The sequence below is a fragment of the Ursus maritimus genome, unplaced genomic scaffold (genome assembly GCF_017311325.1).
Source record: "Ursus maritimus isolate PB19 unplaced genomic scaffold, ASM1731132v1 scaffold_11, whole genome shotgun sequence".
In the NCBI taxonomy this organism is placed as follows: Eukaryota; Metazoa; Chordata; class Mammalia; order Carnivora; family Ursidae; genus Ursus; species Ursus maritimus.
In genome coordinates, this window is record NW_024423453.1 from 28031189 (window position 1) to 28046085 (window position 14897).

The following is a 14897-nucleotide window of genomic DNA, read 5'->3' on the forward strand; positions in this document are numbered from 1 at the left end:
AGAGAATCAACATTTTTGTAGTAACGAATCTTTTTTGTGTATGTCTATTCATTTGTTTATATCATCTTGTATACCATTAATAAATTTTAAAAAATGTTTCTCCATAAAGAACTTGGACATCTATCGTTAAATGCATTTCTGTATTCATCATATACATTTTATCTTTTTAAAATCATATTTTCTTATTCTTTTTTATCTAGTAACTAGGGATGTAATTAATGGCAAAATGATTTTGTAGCCAAGAAACCTACTTATAATCTTATCTACTCTATTAATGTGTAGTATATTATCATTGTTCCTTCTCTCCAGCCCCTATACTATATTTCTTATCTTTGTCTTCCCGAATTGGCTAAGGCACCAGATGTAATGTGATAGGAAGAGACATTTGTTCCCATTCTTTGCTTTTAAAGAATATGCTTCCAAGATTTCAGCTTTAAATATTATGATGATTCTCATTAGCTTTGAGAAGTGTTCTACTGTCTTTAGTTTGCTGAAAGTTTTTAAGATAAATGGGTATTGATTGTCTATAAAGGCCTTTTCCACAACATACCCAATCACACATATTTCTCTCCTTTAATTTTAAACAAGGACAATTATATAGGTAGATTATCTAATAAGTCTATCCATCCTTGCATGCCTGAGATGAACCCTAGTTAATCATAATGTATTATCTTTAATATATTGTTGGGTTTATTTTGCTAAAATTTATAGGATGCTTACCTTTGTTCATACTGGCATTAACCTATGATGACCACACCAGATCTTCTGCCAAAAAATGTGAAAAAGAAAAAAAAGAAAGAACAATTTTGGAACACACAGTGTATAAAATTTTCAAGGTGCTTTACATGGCTCTCACTTAAATTTCATAACAGCTTTATATGAGTCTTTATAACTCATTTTTAGCTAAAGTTTAAGGAGTTAGAATCACTTTCTCAAGAATCAAAATTGATTGATGACAGAGGCAACCTTTGGAAAAACTCAATTATGTTATCTATTAGAACCTTCTTTTGTTTTAGGACTATTGAAATGTTAGGTTATCCAAAAAGTCTTCATAGGTGCCTAAACATTTTTTTTATCTTTTCTCTGTCTGCTTTCCACTTTTTTTTTTTTTTTTTTTAGATTTTATTTATTTATTTTAGAGAGAGAGCAAGAGCACTGTTGGGGAGAGGCTAGGGAGAGGGGGAGAGTCTTAAGTGAACACTTTGCTGAATGTGCCTGGGGCTTAATCTCATGACCCTGAGATCATGATCTGAGTGGAAACCAGAGTTGGACGCTTAACAGACTGCGCCACCCAGGAGACCCTCCCTTCCATCTTCTGAACATTATGCCTCTAAAACTTTCCTATTTCCTTCATTTCACTTTGCAGTACAACTAAATGTATACTTCTTATGCATTTGATTTGACTGTAAGCTCCAGAAAGAAAGTCAATAACTGTCCCTTATCTGTTTTTTGAAACTGAATGAGTGCCTTGCATGTTTCTTTGTAAATATATAATGATTACCAAACATATATTTTTGTAGTGAATTGAATTATTCTTCCTTGAAGCCAGAGTTTATATTCTGGAGAAGTTGTTGATTTTTCCTGTACTGTATAAGAGAGAAAATTCCCTTGAGTAGTGAAGGAGAAAATTAGTTTAGAAGAGAAACAAAGTAATTAAAATAGAATATAAAACAAGCAATAAAGACAGCCAAAAATATAACAAACATAATGAAATTAAAATGGCATTAAGGGAAATATGAAAGGGAAGAATCAAAAATGGTAAACTAAAATTGCAATTTATTAAATTGTATATAATCAACATTCTAAAAATAATATCTTACAGAGTATTTCTGCAGGCTCTGTTGGATAAACTTCTTCTGTTGAGAAAGTGAGGTAATTCAAGATCCCGAGAAAAAGGAATGAGAAAACCGAAGGGAAAATGCAGCACTTTCTCAGCCCAGGGAAATGACTATGAAGACTGCAGAGGAAAGGGAGAGAGGGAATAGATATAGAAGGACCAGAATCACTTTCACTTTTGTTGACTAGTTCCATTTTGTTATATGAAATCTATTTTTATTACTGTTTCTCTGCAAACAACTGCAACTTGGAAATCACAGTAGAAGAAATAAATCACAGTATAATCTCATATTATAAGAAATAATATCCCCATCTCCATTCTTATATTTTTTAAAATTTTTATCTCAATAAAACAAGTAATACTATGCAATTATAATTCAGATTATATTTACTGTTGCTTTTTATGAAGATAAGCATGTCTTCAGAGTTTACATTTGAGACACAGTTGGATCACAATGTCCACGTCAGTTATCTCATTTACCTATTTTAAAGATACATTTTCATAATTAATTATTTAAAACTGTTTTATTTATATAGTCGTATTTCCTCTTGGAGGGAAAAATATATACATAAACAGGATGCAGATATCAACATGAACACAGATCTCATGAGCCTCTAATCATGGAGCAAAACTGGCTGAGGCATTTTTGAGAACAACACAATACAAAACCGCAATACTAATTACAATTACAAAAGCGTTTTGGAGAAAATAAAGTTTGGTTGCAAATTTCGGAGAATGTTTCATAATCTGTATAGTGAAAGATCTATCAATTTAGAAAAGTTAGAAGTCAGATGGGACACCACTATGAGCAAAAACGTAACTTACGATGGTGGCTAAAATGAATATGCTATCGAATGGCAAAAATATATCCAAGATAACTATTTGATAGAAGTGAAAAACTGAAAATATTGGCCAGGCGATAAAGATCTCAAAAGCTGAGAAACTAGTTTGATGTCATTTCTGCTGGATTACCAATTCTTAGAATACAGCTCACCTCCCGTATCTGAAACTGCAACCTTAGTTGGACATAGTCTTTGCAAGTGTAATCAAGTTAAGATGAGGTCACACTGAATTAGGGTAGGCTCTATTCCAATAACTGGTGTCCTCATAACAGAAGGGTTATTGGAATCCAGAGACACATAGACGTAGGAAGAATGCCATGTGATGATGGAAGCAGAGATTGGAGTGAGGCAGCCGTAAAGGAACCTTGCCCCAAACCGCCAGAAGCTGGGAAAGAAGCAAGGAACTGATTCTCTCTGATAGCCTCCAGAGGGAATTAACTTCAACAACTGCCTTCATTTCAGACTTCTAACCCCCATAACTGTGAGAGAAAAAATTCTGTTGTTACAAATCACCCAGTTTATAATAATTTGTTATGGCAGCTGTAGGAAACTAAGTCAGATCCCTATCTCACACCTTATATGAAGATGAATTCCAAGTGGCTCAAATAATGTCTTTTTTATTTTAAAATAAACAGATTTCACTGAAAGTTGCAAAGAAATATACAGGGAGATCCTGCTCACCCCTTTATCCAGATTCTCCCTTTAACATCTTGCTAAGTTGAGGACAGTGACAAAACTAGGAAATTGATGTTGGCATAATCCATAGATCTTATTCATATCTGACTAATTATACATGGACTCATTTGTGTGTGTGTGTGTGTGTGTGTGTGTATTTAGCTCTCTGCAATTTTATCACAGGGGTAGCTTCCTGTAACCACCCCCACAATCAAGATACTCATCTGTATCATCACAGATTTCCTTCAGGTTACACTTTTATAGCCACACCCAGCCCTGCTTTTTTCCCTAAACTCTGGTAACCGTTAACCAGTTCTCCATCTCTATAATTATGTTATTTCTTGAGTGTTACATAAATGGAATCATGCAATATGTATCCTTTTGATATTGGCTTTTTCACCCACATAATTTTCTTGAGGCTCGTTAAAGTTGTGGCATATGCCAATAGTTTGTTTCTTTTTATTGCCAAATAGAATTCCATGGTGTGGATACCACCACAGTTGTTGAATCATTCACCCATTAAACATTTGGGGAATTTCAAGTTTCAAACTATTAAAAATAAGCCTGCTATGAACATTTATGGCAAGTTTCTGGCTGAAAATACATTTTCATTTCTTTGGAATAAATGCCCAGAAGTGAAATTGCTGGGTCATATCATAAGTCAACTTTCCAAGGAGCTGGGTGACTCTACATTCTCAAGTTTGAGTGATCCAATTTTTCCACACTCTCACCAGCATTTAGTTTTATCACTATTTTTCATTTTAGCCATTCTGGTTAGTATATAGTAATACATTATTGTTGTCTTAATTTGCATTTTCCTAATGGTAATGAATTTCAGTATCTTTTCATGTGCTAATTTACCACCTGTATGTCTTCTTTGGTAAAAATTCCTAGGCATATCTTTTACCCATTTTCTAATTGTATTGTTTTTTCAATGTTGGTTTTTGAGAATTCTTTACATGATAGAGTTAAAAGGTGTTTGTGGACCATAAATCTAACAAATGTATTCTCCAAGTCTGCAGCTTGATTTCATCCTCTTACAGCTTTTCACAGACAAAAAATTTTTACATTTAGTGAGGTGAATTATCAATTTGTTCTTTTATGGATTATGCTTTTGGCATCTTACCTAAAACTCTTCATTTTGGTAAGCCCTAAAGATATTTTTGTATGTTTTTTTTCTTGAAGCTTTATAGGTTTACGTTTTACTTTAAGTCCATGATCTACTTTCAGTTAATTTTTATATAAAGTGTGAGTTTTACATTAAGGTTCATTTTTTGTCTGCAGATGTCCAATTTCTCCAGCACCATTTTTTGACAAGAAACACACCCTTCATTTAATTGCTTTGTTCCTTTGTCAAAGGTTAAGTAGGTGTATTTGGATCTGTTTTTGAGTTTTCTATTTTAGTCCATTGATTTATATGTCTTTCCTCTGGCAATACCACACCATCTTGATTACTGTAGCACGAACGCGGTAGTCTTTTCAAATATTGTCTCTCATTTCTTTCATCACCATTTGGTAATTTTTAGCATACAATCCCCGATAGATGTTTTGTTAGCTTTCTACACAATTGTTTTATTTTCTTTAGAACATTTGGGAATGATATTGCATTTTTTATTTTGTTTCCCTACTGTTTATTGTTGGTATATAGAAATATTGACTTTCAAGCATTGATCTTGAATTCAATAACTCAGTTCTAGAAGGTTTCTTTTTTTTTTCTTTTTTCTTTTCTGTAGATTCCTTGGGCTTTTCTACATACACAATCATGTTATCTGCAAACAGTTTTATTCTCTTTTCCTCCTTTTCCAATCTGTTTTCCTTGTATTTCTTACTTTTTTTTTTTTTTCTTATTGCAGTGGCTAGAAATTCTGGAATTATGTGAATAGGAGTGCTAAAAGCAGACATCCTTGTCCTGTTCCTGATTTTAGAGAGGCATCATTCAGTCTTTCATCATTAACCATGAAGTTAGCTGTAGATATTATTTATGGTATTAAGGAGGTTCTCTATTCTTAGTGTACTAAGAGGTTTTAAACCATGAATGAATATTGAATTTTGTCAAATGCTTTTTTTATGTCACTTAATATCATCCCTTTTTCTTTTTAGTCTGTTTATATGGTGTACTACATTGACCAATTTTCAAATATTGAGCCACCCTTTCATACCCAAAATAAGTGTCACTCATCATTGTGTATTTTTATATAAAAAAATCATTTACATAAATATATTTAAAAGTTATTCAAAGATAGCCATTTCCTCTTCCTTGCTAAAAGAACCTATATTTCAGGATGGGCAGAGAGTCCCAAATCAGGCGATGAACCATGATGTCCAGTCCAGGACAGTGAAAGAATCTTCTGGTTCCTGGCAGCTCTGGGTAGCCATGTGACTCAGTCCACTTAATAAAATATATGGAAAAGTCTTCTTGAGTGTTCCTTCCTTTCATGCTTTGGGTGTTGTCACAGGGGAATGCTATGCTGTGAGAGCTACGGCAGCCATCTTAGGACAAGTGGGAAAGCCAGGAAAACTACAGAGACACACAACCAGAACATTGTTGACTCACTCACCACCTCTTAATTATTATTATGTGAGAAAATATCTGCCAGCATCTAAGCCACAGTTTGTTATTCTAATGCTTGCAACTGAATGTCCTCTAACAATGTAGTAACAAATTACAAGAATATGAGGTTGAAGCTATCAACATGTTACACGATGAAAAAAAAATTTAGCCAATACCCAATCTAAATGGCCAACAGTGTGGAGTGTCATATAGAAATGGTTAGGTATACACAATATTATATGTCAAACATATCTCAATAAAGCTGGAAAATATTAAAAAAAAAGTTATTCAAAGTTAAAAGTTTTAAATATTATATACTTACAGAAATATATGAAAGTTACATTTGATTTGCTAAAATTTTGTTGAAAATTTTGGATCTATATTCAAGAATGGTATTGGGACCAAATCACCTCCATCTTGAAAGGCGACAAGGTGACTCTGACTGCACTTTCTAGTGAGTCTCACTTAGATGGTGGGGGGAAGGGTAGTTTCCATTATTTAGATTGTTGAAATGAAAGAGGAAAAGATCACTAGTGGAGAAATAAGAAACCAGTGCAAGTAATATTGGATAATGTCTTATTTTTTATCTTGAGGAGAAAATAAATGGAATTTTATTTTTAGTAATGTTATGAATTATTTTAGTCTCTTGGAATTCTGGAACTTTGGGTCATTGCTTCAAATATTTTAATTAATTTAAGACATGGAAAGGAGAAATTAGTATTGCTTAATATTTGCCCCCCCCCCCAACAAAATCTTCCACTCAAACTAGCTCAATTATGAAAAAGTTTATTAGGTATCTTTTCAAATTTCTTTAGACCACTATATAGTGATTAGGTATTACTCAGATTATATTTAAGGTACTATGAAATATTTTCCCATGATACTCCTTTTGATTAACAGTAAAGGAATATTTCAGCTGTCAAAATATGAATTTGTATTATAATTACAATTTTCAATCTAGCTCCTTAAGCAATTTCTAAGAAAAATATCTTAATAACACCTCCAATGAATATAAAAACAATTTAATGATTCCACAGTTTAGAAGTTAAACTACAATCTGAAACATACATTTCAAAAAGAAATACAGCAATTCAGAGTAGTCAGACTCAAATAACTTTTTATCAGAAGTCATTAAAATTAATGATCATGTCTTAACACTTGATTGGCGCTTACCTGAACTATTTTTTTAATGAAAAATTGGAAAAAAGAAAGATAATTACAAAGAATGACTTACTCTTGTCTGTTTATTTTTACTTCCCATGCCAAGTAGTAAATCTGATCTTTAATTATTTTCACAAAATCTAATGCTGATAGATAAACAGGAGTTAGACGGTATTTGTAAAACTTTATATGTTAATTTACAATTTTCTGCTCTACAAATGTTTGCATAAATAATAGATTGGGGTGTTGCTGTTTCCATGATCTTTGTTTAATTAGAAACACTCTTGGCAATTCAACATAATCGGAGGGAAAAAATGACAGATAATTTCTTCTTTGCATTAAATGTAATTATATGAGCTGTCTGGAAAGTAAATTTTCAAAAATCTTCCTTATGCCACTGTAGATTTGCTGTACCATCTAATGAGAAACTACTGTGTTTAATTTTGTTATAAAATATTTACAATTCATTTTAATAGTTCCAGAAAAAGATGACTAACGGTACTGTCGAAGGGAGGTGTTAATAACACACAGACATCCCCTTCTCTGCAGATCTTCCTCTTTCACACACAGACACATACACACTGGGAATGGCCTGCAATCCCTGTACCGACGGATGAAAGATTACTCCAAACTTTGCAGAGAAAGAGAGGAGAAGGTAACTGTGTCAACGCTCAGAGACGAAGACCCTTCACTCTTCTTTGCTCCTGTTTTTATTGGTCCTTCAGGATAATCACAAATACTTATCACTGTTTCTCAAGCATGTGATGTGTGACAAGGGGTCTTACTGAAACTGGGAGGATCTGTTTACTGGAAAGATACGATATGATAATTTGGGCATGTTCTACGAGTTCTGCGGAACATAGCCTAAGGGACAATGCATACCTGTCTTAGATCACAGGGTGACTGGGCTAGGAAAGCTTCGGGAAGGCAACTCTCCTTGGCATTCCAATGGCAGAGCAGTCACGCAGGCCTCGGCATTTCAAAGGCCTACGCCCTTCTTTGAAAGCTTCCCTATCCTCAGCGGCCTCTGTGTTGTATTTTAGCAAGCCAGATATTATGGCTCATTTCATGCTCTACATTAACCCCAACACACACACACACACACACACACACACACACACACACACACAAATGAAATTCTCTTTCTTCTAGACATCTACAGAAGAGAAATGAGAACAGAAATTGCCAATTTAGAGTATTCATTATGAACCTATAAAGAAAACAGGGGTAAAATATGGTCCTGAAATTTAGGATTAATTAAGTTCTCTTTTAAACCCATGTGTGCATACCCACACACCTACACACAGGTGTAGACAATACATTAAGAGAATAGAAATAAGGCCCTCCACCCCAACACAAAATATTCCTTAGAATGTAAATATATTCTCAGGATACAAATAGAGCAGTTAATGTGAATATACCCATCTCATATCAAAGTCCTCTTTATTATAATGCTATAACACCTGACACTAGGAAAGGAGCCATCAGTTGCCAAGTTCTGTCTAATAACACACAACCTCCAGTCAAAATTTGTATTCCTTCATTCTTAAAAAAATTAGATTTAAAAAAGTATGAAGGTCCAGGGGCGCCTGGGTGGCGCAGCGGTTAAGCGTCTGCCTTCGGCTCAGGGCGTGATCCCGGCGTTCTGGGATCGAGCCCCACATCAGGCTCCTCTGCTATGAGCCTGCTTCTTCCTCTCCCACTCCCCCTGCTTGTGTTCCCTCTCTCGCTGGCTGTCTCTATCTCTGTCGAATAAATAAATAAAATCTTAAAAAAAAAAAAAAGTATGAAGGTCCAGAAAGAAAGGCCAGAATAAACAAAGAGAAAATCTATCTTTAAAGGCAAATAATGTTATCCTAAGGAGTGTGTGTGTGTGTGTGTGTGTGTGTGTCTGTATGTGAGATTGAGAATCTTCAGAAAGTCTCAATATGTTCAAGACTGCAGAAGTTCTATACTTGCTAATGGGAGGGCAGAGTATAAGGAAGAGTAAGAGAGTATAAGGAAGTGCTTTTGAAAATGAAAACACCACTATTGACTCAAAAATGTTCACAGGAGAAGGGAAATTCTATTAAAGGGCAAGCAGCTCACTAAGCACTAAGTATACAAGAAAAATGAAATTTAAAAAAGTCACACAAAGGCAAATTAATTTAGAGTGTTACACATTAAAGACAAAAAGAATGTTTAAACCTTTTTAGACAGAAAACAATAAAACAACAGCAAATGGACCCCCAAGAAACAAACATCAGAATAGCATCATACTTTTCACCAATGAGTGGAGATGTTAAAAAACACTGGTGCTAGGTCTTAAAGCAGGAGAGAGAAAATAGGATAAAATCTAGATTTCTATATCACATGAAATTACTGAACAATTTTCATTAACCGAAAATCACTGAACATCTCCTTGCATGGAAATGTCTTCTCAAGGAAATTATCTACAGATTGACTTCAGAAAATGAGAATAAAACCCAAAAACTGTGAATGTATGTTCTTATGGTCTTAATTCTCAACTTCCCTTCAGCAGTTCCTCTCTACCAGCAGCAGCAGGAACTGTGGCAGTGGCTCTTAACTTAAAAAAACAAAATTGCACAACTAATGAATCATTGAGCCTTACATTGGAAACCGGGGATGTACTGTATGGTGACTAACATAATATAATAAAAAATCATTAAAAAAATAAAAAATAAAAAAATAAAAAGACAAAATTGCTATGGGGACAAATTGAAGTTCTGTCAATTAAAACTATATGGCAAATTGACTTTTAGGAAATGACTCTCTTGTCACCTAAAATATATTAGAACATATAGTTTTATCAACAAACAGAACCAAATTCAATCCAAAAATATTGGTTGTTGATCATAATGTTACAAAATATAGTCATTGCCCAAAACGATGTGAACACAACATCAGCATGATTTTAAGAGTTAGAAGAATGTAAAAATTAAAAATACATTTGCTGTTGACACTAGGAATATTCAGTTTGGAATGACATTGCTGCCATGACATTAAAACACCCTAAGAGGAAAAAAAATAACCTACAGCCAAGGGTCTGAAAAAAACGACAGTTACACATCATATTAATAAACCAATATTCGTCATTGCTCAACTTTCTCAATCAAGCTACAGAGAAAACACAAAGCATTTAATTATGTCTGACACAATAGAATATACATATTATCAGCTTTGAAGTGAAAGTCAAGGTAAAGAAGCATAGAGGCAAAAACATGCTCATCTCACAAAAGGGAAATTAAAAAGATCACATTTACATTGATTAAACAAATTAGATATTTCAGTAGTAAAAAGCAACTAACAAGGATAATCAATTGAAAAGTTTTTAAGTGTTAAAATTACCAAGAATTGGAAGAAGGAAAGGGGTGAGAGAGTAGGAGGTGGAGAAATAAATTAATAGCTGGTATATCACAGCCCAAAAACAACAAAATAATCTTCATTTGATGAATTAAAAAATAGCAGTATAAGCATATATGTTAGATATATAAAGGCGAGCACCAGAAGAGCTCTAAATAGATACAATTAAACCCTATGTGAGTATGGCTGGCCATGCGGAAGGTTAGGGCAAGAAATTGTTGAATTTCCTTTTATCTCCATCAATAGCATTTGCTTTTATGTTTAAAAAACTATGTGTATCACTTTGATCTATTTTTTAGAAATTAAGAATGGCCTAAATTTTAATGGCACTTTATTTATTGTAAGGTGACTTTTGGTAAAAATGGTATTAAACTAACAGTTCTAATAATTTAAAAATTGATAAATTTCATCCTTTATATTGTTTTCCAAAAAGAGAATTTTTGAGATTTCTAGAAAATACCTTTGTTAATGTTTTAATATTTCAGATATTACTTTTATATTAAAATGTAATTTATAATTTTTCTGGAATTAAAAAATATGTAACTATATAATAAATTCCACCTACAAATATTCTTCCTGGGTTCTTCTCAACTTTTCTTTTTTCATTTCTGTAAGCTTAATAGTTATGAATTAAGATTTTGAATCTTAAAAACCCAGAAAACAGTAAAACCATTAATAATGGGAGTTAACATTATTAATTAATTATGATGAGTCAGACACTATGCTAACTGCTTTGCATGCATCATCTCATTTATTAATCACAATAGCTTTCTCACTTAGGAATTCTTATGACCTCTTTTTTAAATACAAGGAAATAGAGTTAAAGAGGCAGTAACTTGCTCAAGATTTATTTTTCACTTAATTAATAAATATTTATTACACAGGCACTATTCTAGATGTTTGGTACATATCAATGGAAAAAAAACACAGACAAAACCTTTGCAATCGTGGGACTTACATTCTATTGGGTGACTATTTTAAAAATAAGTCAAATAAATAAACTATATAGTTTTTTTATAAGACGACAAATACTATGAAAGAATATATAGCATAAAGCTGATTGGTAGGGCAATTGCAATTTTAAATATGGTGGTCATGATAGGCCTCATTGAGAAGATGTCATTTAAGCAACTCTTAAAGGATGTGAAGATAGCCAAGTGGATATCTGCATTAAGGTCACTGAAGACAGAGGGAGTAACCAGAGGAAAAGCTTTAAGGCAATATCATGAGGTCAAAGATGTGGAGAAGACAGGCAAACTGCAAAGAATAATGTAGGGTCCCACTGCCCATTATAAAGATTTTGACTTTCACTAAAAGTGTAACAGGAAATATGAGGAAGAAAACAGTGACTTTGAGTGTGTGAGGTCACTCAACAAGGAAGCCACATTTCATCTGGGCCTGAAGTAAGAGCCCATTCACCACAATTTCTGGAGAAAGGAATGTGGGAAGAGGGGAGAGGAAATAACATGTTAAAATTATCAAGGCATGATGATATTGCATGTGAGGGACAGAGTTTCTGTACAATAAAAATCAGAAGACCAGGATGGAATAGATATTGAACATTTGATGCCATACAAAGATTTACGAGTTTGTTTTCTGGGTACTGGGCACCAGACACAGGTTTTTACCAAGGTTCAGTTCAGATGTCCCTTTTAAACTTATTCTATCCATCAACATTAACAACTTTTGATTTTATTTTTTCATTGAACTTGGTTCTTAAACTAAGGATCAAATGTGTTTCAGGAAGATCCCTCTGATGGTACTGTGGAAGATACACTTAACAATTAAATTTAAAAAAATGGAAGGAAAAACTGTCACATAGGAGTCATGGTGCCACCGGGGCCATCCACAGCTGCTAAAGAGTGGCAGAGAAAGGTCCAGAAGTGCCTACCAGCCCAGGGAAAACTGACGTGCCAAAACACCAAACCTTATCTAAAAGCTGAGTAACTGTCTGAATCTTCTACCTAAGGCTAAATCTATTATTATACTAAAAAAAAAAGGATGTTACCAATCATGTTGCTTTGCCTACCAAAGTTCTAAGACCCAGCAGCATTAAACTCGAGCCCAGACCTGCCAATACCACAGGATCCAGAAGCCAAAGTTGGGGCCACCAAGACTTCTGGGCAAAAGGCTGACTTCAGGATGTATTTCTTCTAACTTAAACTGTAAGCGTTCCAGCAACAGTCAAGAACAGCATGAAGCTAGGTCATTCACTACTGGAGAACTGTCTAAAAAAACTGTGGGGTCACTTAATATACAGGAATTAAAAACTGCAAAACAGCAGATAGTAAATCAAGGAAATGTTAAATGTGCAGACTCAGTGGACAATAACCATGTGGAAAATAAATCCTTGGATAGACTTGCCCCAGACCTTCTCAGACTCTGAAAGGAAGCCAAAGATCTGAATTATGGACAATAGGTAAGCCAAAGACTAACTCTTATAATCAAACCAAGAGCAATTTGGCTCCTAAACAAGCCTTGGGCCAAAGTTCAGGGGGAATAGTGCTGTTCTGAAAGAGTTAATAAACAATTTATTAGATAAACACAAATTAGGATTCTACTAGTAAATTCACAGCAACTCTCGAGAGGACCAAATCCTGTAAGACCAGGAGAAAAACCCCCAAAGACACTTCCCTCTCATTATGTTCAGACCCTTAGTAGGACTCAAGCATCGAAGAAAGAAGTAGTCAAGGACATAAAGGATATAAAGGTTAATAGGGATAAATATGGAAGACCAAATGAAATTAAGGTACTGTCACACACTGTCACTGAACAAAAAAGTAAGGCAAACCAAACCCAGGACATGTCTCAGTGTGCTTCAGGGAGGCTATAGCAACAGACATTCAAACACTAAGCAAGATCAGAAATCCACTAAAACTGCTTTAGATCTTGGACTCATGTGCACTGCAAAATATCTAAAGCCTTAAGCCAAAGTCCTAATCTGACAGTTGGCAGTTTTAATTCAGTTATTCCAAGCACCCCTAACATAACAGCAAATGGCACCAATGGGAATAAATACACCAACAGCTATCATCAAAAAGCACAGACTTTGGACTCCAAGTTGAAAAAGACTCTTCCCTGGATCCGTTTTCTCAATAAGACAGCTCCCAAAACTCAATCCGGTGACCAAACTGTAAATGCAAAAAGAGTCCCAAATAGGACCCAAACTAATCCAAATATTAAGAAGATCACAGCAGAGGACTGAGGGGAACAACTAGAAGAATGGCAGAAATCTAAGGGGAAAAATCTAGAAACAGTCTCCTATGGAACTTAAAAAGAAAAATAATAGAAGAAATTAATATTTCATTCTGGAACAGTATGGAAAAAGAAGATGAAGAAAAGAAAGCACAACTTGAACTGTCCTATAAAATTAACAACACTCTAACGGAGTGTCTGCAGATCATTGAAGGGGATGTACTTTCTAATGAAATATTTACCATATAGTCTGGTGTTCCTGGGGCTGAAAAATTTGCTAAATTCTGGATCTGCAAAGCAAAGTTGTTGGCAAGTAAAAGCACCTTTGATGTTATTGGGCTGTAGGAAGAGGCTATTAGAAATGGGGCAATACAATACAAGAGTTGGAAGAAGTTGTTAATATTTGCAAGACCTAAACAGAATCACAGAAGGAGTGACCTCTGCCTCTGTAGCTGCTGAAATGAATATCACACCCATAGAAGAGCGGGCCAATAAGACGGAATTTGGAAAGTCTTGTCTTTAAAAGAGAGAAAACGGGTTACAGCAAGAACCCCAAATAACCAAGGCAGAACAGGATAATCATCCTGGTATCAAATACACATCACCCTGATTCCTAGAATAAGTGGAATGCCGGAAGTGAAGACATGAAGCTCATCAGTCCTGTACGGTATTCGCAGGGACTGAGTGAGCCATGCCCAAGTATCTGGAAATGCTGCAAGGACACGATTTAGTAGTGGTCTCCCTTAATGAGCTTAAATTCCATTTAACGGAATTTTACATTCCATAAAAATGAAGCTTTGCCTGTAACATTAGGGTTTAAAATCTTTGAGTCATCATTTCTTAATGCCTTTTTTTTTTTTTTTTAAAGAAGTGTTTCAGAGCCTCCATGAAACGAGAAATACCCTTGTCTAGGTGACCTGGAAAATACTATATAAAGGACAGGCAGGTTATGGGCTCTTAGGGTTTAGCAATTCACTGGGCTTACTCTCAAATTTAATATCCTCACAGGACTGTCTTTGGTTTATTTGTTGAGGACTATAGTTTGCCACAGTGTTTTATAGCATACATAAATTTTAAACTATTGAATATTAATTTACCCCACAAGTATGGTAAAAGTTTTTCACTTTATCTACTTTACTCTCAATATAGTTCTTTTTTGTATCGGAAGGTTGGTGCCAGAGCACAACAGACTTTCCTTCCTGCATCTGGCGTATCAGAGAGGGCGAGTCTTCGCAGCTGAGCTCAGGAGCCAGCCTTCCTGACTAGATGCCCT

The 14897-nt window shown here is 34.5% G+C and overlaps 1 pseudogene; it reads left to right on the top strand.

Moving 5' to 3' along the window:
- Window positions 1–12150: 12150 nt before the first annotated feature.
- On the top strand, window positions 12151–14490 carry LOC103657953 (annotated as a pseudogene).
- Window positions 14491–14897: the final 407 nt, after the last annotated feature.